This window comes from Ipomoea triloba, chromosome 3 (assembly GCF_003576645.1).
Source record: "Ipomoea triloba cultivar NCNSP0323 chromosome 3, ASM357664v1".
Lineage (NCBI taxonomy): Eukaryota > Viridiplantae > Streptophyta > Magnoliopsida > Solanales > Convolvulaceae > Ipomoea > Ipomoea triloba.
The window spans coordinates 11,009,584-11,017,898 of NC_044918.1; the positions used below are offsets into that span (position 1 = coordinate 11,009,584).

The following is an 8,315-nucleotide window of genomic DNA, read 5'->3' on the forward strand; positions in this document are numbered from 1 at the left end:
TCTATCTTTAGAATCCCTGTTCGTTCCTTTACCCTGTACGCATGGAAACATCGAGGACGATGTTTGTTTTAAAGTGTGGAAAGGATGCACTTCGTGCTTTACATGCTTACATGCTTAGTATTAGAAGTTGAAGCTCTTGGGAATGATAAGCGGGTGCATTTGCAGTTTTGAAAAGAGAGTTATTATTTGTGTTATCTAAGGAGAATTTTGACTGGATGCCCAAAAATTTTTACTCTCGAAATATCTTTGAGGAAGTTACTTTTCGCACCCATGAGAGTGTTTAGAGCCAAATAAGTTTATATTCTTGCCTGCTTGCATGATGTTCACCTCTTATTTACGTAGGACCTTAGTCAAGGATCTCTCGAAGTGGGAGTGTGTACTCTTTAATTTGAGAAAGATAAAACTAGCGAGGCCCGGAATTGAACTAACCTTGGTAGGGCATGGGGCAAAAGGTGAGCCTAATGGTAAGTTTAATGAGAAAACAAAACCCTTGAACATTAAATAGAAAAAGGCATGAGGGGTTGACACGAGGAGAAGTCGAAAAGGCAAAAGGCCAATCACCAAAGAGTTTAAAATTGAGGGAAGCCAATTCGTTGGGTTGTGTTCAAACCATAGTCTTCGGTAAGCAAAAAGCTTTATCTGGAGTCGGTTGTTCACATAAAAAGATCCCAAGAATTGAGAAAATAGAGCTGAGGTGAGCCGCTTTGCTAGGGTTCGAGTAACCCATTGCACTGACCTTGGAAAAAGCATGGAGCTCCATGTGAAGTCGGGTGGCTCGATGACGTTATCCTAGGAAGTGAGAAGAAAGAGGGACCGCGCTAAGCCAAAAGCGGTGAGTGGTCCATGCCCCTACCCTCATTTACATTTACGTTGGGCTTTGGCGTATAAGGATGGAAAGTTGATTTGCTAGTACACATCGTTCCCACTAGTGGAATCGGCTAGAGGCCCTATTTAAATAGAAGGTGAACCAAAACTTTGGAAATGCATGCTTGCGTATGGTGCGAGAAGTGTGATCCCTTGTTTTACTTGTTTATCTACGAAAGGTTTTTATTTCCCAAAAATATTTCTTGAGTTGCTGACATCTGACCAAAATCCTTTGTAGATAACACAAATGATTTCCCCCGTTTCAACAGTCTTAGACACCCATTATTTTGACTTGCCAACAGCTTTGTTTTGCATGAGAGAGTATCTCGGAGACTTATGTGCTTAGAGAGTCAAATGTCTTGCTTGAGGACAAGCAAGAAACAAAGTGTGGAAAATTTGATAAGACTCCGAGATACCCTTATTTCAGGCACATTTTAGGGTGTTTTATCGCGTCTATAACATCCTTACTTGGTAAATAATGTTCATAAATGCTTGAAAATCACTAACTGATGCACATAAGCTACTTTTAGCTTAAAAGAAGTAAAACAGGAGCCCCGGGAGCAAATAGGACCAAAAGATGAGCTTAAAGAGCGAACCAGGCAAGAGCGGAGCCCCGGAGGACCATACTGGAAGGCCACACGCATGTGAGCAGGCGTGAAAACTTTCCAGAAGCTTCCCACGCACGCTCACACGCGTGTGAGAGGCGTGGAGACGGTGGTGCGCGAATTTCAGCTAGGGTTGTCATTTCGGAGACTATTTAAACACCTTTGATGAGAGGAGGTTCCCAGAAAATTAGTTTTCCCTTTTCTTAGTTTTTCTTTTGGAGAACTTTCTCCATTTTTTCTTAGTTTTTTAGATTAGATCAATCTCCATTGTAGAAGACAACAAGCTTGGATTGAAGATCTTCTTCTCTCTAGGTGATCTCTATTTCATTTCTATAATTTTAGCTATCTTGTTCTTGGATTAAATTAGCTTTTGCTTGCATTTCATATTATGACTAGCTAATTTAGTCTAGGGATTTGGATTGTGTGATTGAATATTGCTTTTGTGATGATCTTATTTCTATATCTTGGATCTATGAGTTTNGAATCCCTGTTCGTTCCTTTACCCTGTACGCATGGAAACATCGAGGACGATGTTTGTTTTAAAGTGTGGAAAGGATGCACTTCGTGCTTTACATGCTTACATGCTTAGTATTAGAAGTTGAAGCTCTTGGGAATGATAAGCGGGTGCATTTGCAGTTTTGAAAAGAGAGTTATTATTTGTGTTATCTAAGGAGAATTTTGACTGGATGCCCAAAAATTTTTACTCTCGAAATATCTTTGAGGAAGTTACTTTTCGCACCCATGAGAGTGTTTAGAGCCAAATAAGTTTATATTCTTGCCTGCTTGCATGATGTTCACCTCTTATTTACGTAGGACCTTAGTCAAGGATCTCTCGAAGTGGGAGTGTGTACTCTTTAATTTGAGAAAGATAAAACTAGCGAGGCCCGGAATTGAACTAACCTTGGTAGGGCATGGGGCAAAAGGTGAGCCTAATGGTAAGTTTAATGAGAAAACAAAACCCTTGAACATTAAATAGAAAAAGGCATGAGGGGTTGACACGAGGAGAAGTCGAAAAGGCAAAAGGCCAATCACCAAAGAGTTTAAAATTGAGGGAAGCCAATTCGTTGGGTTGTGTTCAAACCATAGTCTTCGGTAAGCAAAAAGCTTTATCTGGAGTCGGTTGTTCACATAAAAAGATCCCAAGAATTGAGAAAATAGAGCTGAGGTGAGCCGCTTTGCTAGGGTTCGAGTAACCCATTGCACTGACCTTGGAAAAAGCATGGAGCTCCATGTGAAGTCGGGTGGCTCGATGACGTTATCCTAGGAAGTGAGAAGAAAGAGGGACCGCGCTAAGCCAAAAGCGGTGAGTGGTCCATGCCCCTACCCTCATTTACATTTACGTTGGGCTTTGGCGTATAAGGATGGAAAGTTGATTTGCTAGTACACATCGTTCCCACTAGTGGAATCGGCTAGAGGCCCTATTTAAATAGAAGGTGAACCAAAACTTTGGAAATGCATGCTTGCGTATGGTGCGAGAAGTGTGATCCCTTGTTTTACTTGTTTATCTACGAAAGGTTTTTATTTCCCAAAAATATTTCTTGAGTTGCTGACATCTGACCAAAATCCTTTGTAGATAACACAAATGATTTCCCCCGTTTCAACAGTCTTAGACACCCATTATTTTGACTTGCCAACAGCTTTGTTTTGCATGAGAGAGTATCTCGGAGACTTATGTGCTTAGAGAGTCAAATGTCTTGCTTGAGGACAAGCAAGAAACAAAGTGTGGAAAATTTGATAAGACTCCGAGATACCCTTATTTCAGGCACATTTTAGGGTGTTTTATCGCGTCTATAACATCCTTACTTGGTAAATAATGTTCATAAATGCTTGAAAATCACTAACTGATGCACATAAGCTACTTTTAGCTTAAAAGAAGTAAAACAGGAGCCCCGGGAGCAAATAGGACCAAAAGATGAGCTTAAAGAGCGAACCAGGCAAGAGCGGAGCCCCGGAGGACCATACTGGAAGGCCACACGCATGTGAGCAGGCGTGAAAACTTTCCAGAAGCTTCCCACGCACGCTCACACGCGTGTGAGAGGCGTGGAGACGGTGGTGCGCGAATTTCAGCTAGGGTTGTCATTTCGGAGACTATTTAAACACCTTTGATGAGAGGAGGTTCCCAGAAAATTAGTTTTCCCTTTTCTTAGTTTTTCTTTTGGAGAACTTTCTCCATTTTTTCTTAGTTTTTTAGATTAGATCAATCTCCATTGTAGAAGACAACAAGCTTGGATTGAAGATCTTCTTCTCTCTAGGTGATCTCTATTTCATTTCTATAATTTTAGCTATCTTGTTCTTGGATTAAATTAGCTTTTGCTTGCATTTCATATTATGACTAGCTAATTTAGTCTAGGGATTTGGATTGTGTGATTGAATATTGCTTTTGTGATGATCTTATTTCTATATCTTGGATCTATGAGTTTGTGTTGATGGATTATCTATTCTTGTCTTTTGATTGTTGTTTTGATGAGATCTTGTTTGGATTTGGCCAATCTAGATGAGAGATTGAGCTCTTGACTCTTTCGTGTCTTTGATTAGAGTTAGGATTTGAAGCTTGACACAATCATAGTTCCTATGGACTTCTTAAGAATAGTAGGATAGTGTGTAGCTTAAGTGTTTGATAAAATTCCTCTTAGAACTTTGGATGCTTGAAGGCACTCCTAAGTCAAAGAAGCCTTAGTACACAAAGGTGGAAAAGGGCTAAGACAACACACTCTTGAATAGACAATATCCTAGCAATCCTAATCCATGACCTTAGACACTCCACTATGCAATATTCATGAACACTATCCAATCCCTACCCCTTTTACATATTCACAAAATCAATTTTACTTTACTACTCTCTTGCACTCAAACCAATCAAATGAACTACTCTCACTCACAAATCACCCTTCACCACACTCGAATCCTATGCATGATTCAATCAAGTAAACTCCCGAACGTTTGACACACCTCCACGTCCCTCCTTCGAGACCGACACTCGGGGAGTCACAAACTTTCCGTTTTAACATATAAATATCTTTTGACATTTCACCCTATGCACGCAAGAGCCTGTCACCACACGCGTGGACTTTTTACTTATCCGTCACTTCTCTTCTCCATGCGTGGAACTTTTTGTATATTTTCCACGCCACATTCCACTCGTGGAAGTGAACGTGGATCTTCCCTGGTTTCTCCTCCTTTAGTTGTTTCCTTTGCCAAGTCTATATGCTTTCCCTTTGATAAGCCTCCAAGATACCCATAAATTGAGTACATATTATCAATTCTTGTCTATTGATTGTTGTTTTGATGAGATCTTGTTTGGATTTGGCCAATCTAGATGAGAGATTGAGCTCTTGACTCTTTCATGTCTTTGATTAGAGTTATGATTGAAGCTTTGTAACAATCATAGATCCTATGGACTTCTTAAGAATAGTAGGATAGTGTGTAGCTTAAGTGTTTGATAAAATTCCTCTTAGAACTTTGGATGCTTGAAGGCATTCCTAAGTCAAAGAAACCTTAGTACACAAAGGTGGAAAAGGACTAAGAACACACAATCTTGAATAGCCAACATCTTTGTCTTGTTTATCCATTACCTTAGACACACCAAGATGCAACATAGATGAACACTATCTAATCCCTACATCTTTACATAGTTTACAAACTATTTTACTTTACTATTTTCTCACTCAAACCAAACCTTATGAACTCCCTTCACTCACAAATCACCACTCACCACACTCGAATCCCTTGCATGACTCAATCAAGTAAACACCCAAACTCTTGACACACCTCCACGTCCTTCCTTCGAGACCGACACTCGGGGAGTCACTGACTTTCCGTTTTAACACACACATATCTTTTGACATTTCACCCTATCACATACAAAACGTTTGTCACCCTTTGAGCCTCAAGAACCTATAAAACCATCTAAAGTATGCCAAGAGTAGAGATTTGCAATTGGTTAGCACATTAGAGCATAAAACACAATAGATTAGTCACAAAAGGGTATCAAATAAGCACAATTGCGCCCATTAATTAGACCATTAACCTAGGTATCTTTGGCACCTATCACATTGCTAGATCAACCATGGAAGCAGAGTTCATAGCTCTTGATTTGGCAAGTCAAGAAGCTGATTAGCTAAGAAATCTATTGGCAGACATGCCATTATGGGGGTGTCCAACACATTCTATGCCTATACATTGTGATTCCCAAACTACCATTTGTGTTGCAAAAAATAGTGTTTGAAATGGGAAAAGAAGATACATAAGAGTCATACATGAGTCTATACATCAATTAATAATGGATGGAGTTATCACAATGGAGCTTGTGAGATATGAGAGGAATATTGCAGATCCTCTCATAAAAGGTCTAAATTGAAAGGTTGTCCTTGACACGTCATGGGAGATGGAGATGGCTTTAAAACCACTTGTACTCAGTGGAAAATGAAGTAACTCTATAGCCTGGAAAATGTGGTCTATGTTGAGATAGACGACAGAGTTGAGTGCTAAGAGATTTAAGGAAAGTCAAAGAGTTTTGACTTCGTAAAACCTACAAGTGTTAGAGCTGATACGTGCATCTGAGTTTAAAATTTATCTACCAATAAGTTTAAGATACTTCTCACTCTCGGGAAGAAAATTACTCAATGACACTGCTTGACAGTTCAAGTTCAAACAGTGGCAATAAGGTCAGCTCTTGTGCATCACTTAGACATTGTCCGTTCTAGTCTTATTTCTTTCAATGTGTGGGGGGTTGTTAGGAAAACATTGAAAGGGAAGAAGGTTTTTTTTTTTTTTTTGGCTTTACTTATTGTCCCACATTGGTTTCAAAACCAACCATTTCCTTCATTTTAAAAGTCCAACATTTCCTACAAAGCTTGAAGCATTATGGAGAGAAAATAAAGGAGAACTACGTGGGCGCCACACGCCTGCTCGGCTTGGATCGGCTCGGCTCGTCTCAGCACGCGTGTGAGGTGTGGTGTGGCAACATTTTGATTCGTCACATTAATTTCCGTAACTTATTTGCGAGATCCTCTTTGCATGTCGATGTTCAGAAATGTTATCGCTTCTTGCGTGCGTGTAATTTTGTGGTTAAAACAGAGATGGCAATTATGTGGAGCAGTATATAATTTGTCGTCTCCTCCCTCATAATTCACTACAAAACTTCGCACTTCTCTTCTTCCCCTCTATCTGAGCATTCTAGAAATCAGGTTCACCTTCTATGTTAACCCATCGAGATTGTGGACTATACAGTTGCATAAATGCTTTTAAGGTAGTGTTTTCAGTAAAACGACATAGAATTTCTTTTCCTCAGCTCCTTTCCAAATACTTTCTATTTCAGTCTACAACACATACGTCGCATTGTTTGCCTAATGCCCCATCAAACGCAATTCATTTATGTAACTTTACAATGTAAGCAAAGATTACGGCATCAATAATGGCCGTAGAGCCTATTGCATTACCGACGATGATTATATAAAACGATATCTCGTATTTGAATTATATATGATCACTTATTTTCATAACATATCTAATGTAATGTAATAATTAGGTGGGTGGATGCATTTCATTCTACATACTGCATACACATCACATGAAAAGCACTTTGTTAGGTCACTTTTATTGCATAGATGATTGAAACTATTGTTAGAAAGCGTACATTTTTACAACATTTAGAAATGAGGTTACTGTATTATTCATCGATTGACCAAACACTTTGTTTGCATGCTCTCTCATCTTTGATCTGCTAGTTTGTTTTTCTTCCGCCCAAAAGAACTTGACGTACATTGTTTTTTATTTATGTGGTTGCTTTGAACAAAAGTTAACAACAAAAATTGCACCGCTTTTCACTTTTTGTTACATTATATATGTTTTTCAACATTTACACATTTTTTAGTATAGTAATCTCGTGCATTTCGTTAGCATATTAAGTTTGAACAACTCTATCTATATTTTTTTATTTTATTCCCAATTGTTGAACTCAACTATTTGTCTTTTATAATGTTTACTTTATTTATTGATGATTAAAATAGTTATTCCAACCATAAAGCATGTGAATCTCTTCCTCAAAGTTGACTTATTGCATCATTTATAGGTGACAAATTACAAATTGATTGAAAGAATTAGGTTTTTTTTTTTAATTCGTCCTTCATAGATTGTATTACATAGTTAAAATCAAGTGAATGGTTGAGTTATTTTGACAATCTCATTGGTTTGGACACTTATAAAATTTCTAATAATTTATATTAAATTTTAAATTATATATAAATTTAATTAATATTCAGTGCCATTAAATGAAAATATAATATAATTATGATGGTTTTTCAACTAAATTATGCTAACTAAGTTTTTAAAATTTGGAATAATATTTGTTTGGTTGTTAATAAAACTAAATAAGTGGCTGTAGTTTAGTGGTAAGAATTTCACGTTGTGGCCGTGAAGACCTGGGCTCGAATCCCAGCAGCCACAATTTTCTGTACACCGTTTTGGAACGGGCTTAAAATGCGGCCGTTAACATTCTTCTTTGTTTTTCCGTTCTTTAATTTCCTTCTCCGTTAAAGTTTTCACTTTTCAGCAGAAGCAATCAAATATGTACTTTAATTACAACTTACAAGAAAGGTGGTTTGGCTACTCATTGCCATGCTAATCATTTGAACTTCAACCGCAAACCATTCCTTTCTAGGAATTCCCATTTTAGGAATAAGTGTGTTGCTGACATTTTTTTAATGCATAGTAATAATAGAAAAGTTCACCAAGCAGAAGGACATTAATATTTTTTTATGAGAAAAATTTACAATCGCTACTTAAAAATGTGTTTTATATGAAGTCCGTCTTATATGTGATTCTAACTGACAAATGACCATAAATAAA

The 8,315-nt window shown here is 37.9% G+C and overlaps 1 non-coding gene across 1 annotated transcript; it reads left to right on the forward strand.

Moving 5' to 3' along the window:
* Nucleotides 1–7,841: 7,841 nt before the first annotated feature.
* TRNAH-GUG lies at nucleotides 7,842–7,913 on the forward strand. The gene has a single exon. It is a non-coding gene; the product is annotated as a tRNA-His (tRNA).
* The last annotated feature ends 402 nt before the right edge of the window (nucleotides 7,914–8,315 follow it).